A 726-nucleotide genomic window follows, 5' to 3' on the forward strand; every position below is an offset into this window, starting at 1 on the left:
AAGTTTTGCGCGGCGAATTGTAGTCTATAGAGGCGTGATCAGTGTGGGCGCTTGGGGCAAGTTCCTTGGAAGAGGACAGCATGGAGGGTGATACTCCCGTTCATCCCTGAGTTGCTCGTGCGTACGATCCGTTTTCTTTGAGTCGCGTTGTTTGGGAATGACCTTCTGTGTCTTTTACTTGTTAAATCCCTTACCAGGCTCGGCTGCATGTCCTTTCTTTCCTTGACCATCATCCCAGCTGTATTATCCTCGGATCCACCGGATCCATGGCGTAATCAATATGGTCACCTTATTATGGGTACACTCATCCGAATTCAAGTCGCTTGGATCCACTTCACTGTAAGTGCACACTCGTCATGGATCTGAGTTCTCCAATCATCCAACATCATCTTGCGACCGTCTGTGGTCTCCATTGTCCCACGGAAGCTCGAGATCCACTGTATCCGTCATTCCTGCATCCTGGATCCAGGTCACTTTATGCGGGATCGTGCCTCCTTGGATCCGAACTCGGAAGTATGGGATCTGGGACACCTCGCGGTGGATCTTGACGCCTCATTAGCCGTGGTTACTAGATCCACCTCCAGATGACACCTACCATCATTCCTTCATAGGATCCACACTCGATCCACTGGTGCATAGTATATTCCATATACACCTAAGTGAATCTGAATAAGGGTGGATCCGAGATAGGTCTTGGTGGATCTTGCCTTCCCGTACATCACTTAT

At 49.4% G+C, this 726-nt stretch overlaps 1 non-coding gene across 1 annotated transcript; it reads left to right on the forward strand.

The window, feature by feature from the left end:
• Positions 1 to 160, forward strand: PITG_33580 (the record flags this gene model as incomplete). The annotated part of the gene is made up of 1 exon (XR_009934971.1): positions 1 to 160. It is a non-coding gene; the product is annotated as a 28S ribosomal RNA (ribosomal RNA).
• Positions 161 to 726: the final 566 nt, after the last annotated feature.

This window comes from Phytophthora infestans, genomic scaffold, assembly GCF_000142945.1.
Source record: "Phytophthora infestans T30-4 supercont1.3779 genomic scaffold, whole genome shotgun sequence".
Classification (NCBI taxonomy): Eukaryota; Oomycota; class Peronosporomycetes; order Peronosporales; family Peronosporaceae; genus Phytophthora; species Phytophthora infestans.